Below are 533 nucleotides of genomic sequence, written 5' to 3' on the forward strand. Positions count from 1 at the left end.
AGTAATGTCGCTTGATTCCCGCATAACCTAGCGTTTCGGGCTCGTAATCGATGTAACACCTGTAGCTCTTGCTCCCAACATGTCTCGACCGGACCTCTACTTTGAGGATGTTGGTTTGGTCCCGGTGAAACTTCAGGTTGATCGTGTTGTCCTCGTTCAGCAGTTCAGCCAGATAAGACACAGATTGGGAGAGCTGGTAGGTTCCAGTGAATAGGATCTTGAGATCCTTCTCTGTCAGTATCGGGAAGTCAGAAATCGAGTCAGAGGTAATGGTTGACCATGGCCGCCTCACTCTGTTCCATCCATTTACTTCAGCTTCTTGACCCAATGAATTCGGGACTTGTAGCATCTGCTGCATGCGTCCCAGAACCTCATCGAACATACCCTGATCGGATTGGAGGCGCTTCCCGAAACGGTTGTTCAAATAACAAGCGATCCTTGTTAGAACTCCAATCTTCGGAAGCAGATCATTGTCAACTCGATGATCCAGGAGTCTGTATCTCTGTTTGATTATACCGCGTACAGCTTCTACC

Source organism: Galendromus occidentalis, unplaced genomic scaffold (genome assembly GCF_000255335.2).
Source record: "Galendromus occidentalis unplaced genomic scaffold, Mocc_1.1 scf7180000077526, whole genome shotgun sequence".
Taxonomy (NCBI): Eukaryota; Metazoa; Arthropoda; class Arachnida; order Mesostigmata; family Phytoseiidae; genus Galendromus; species Galendromus occidentalis.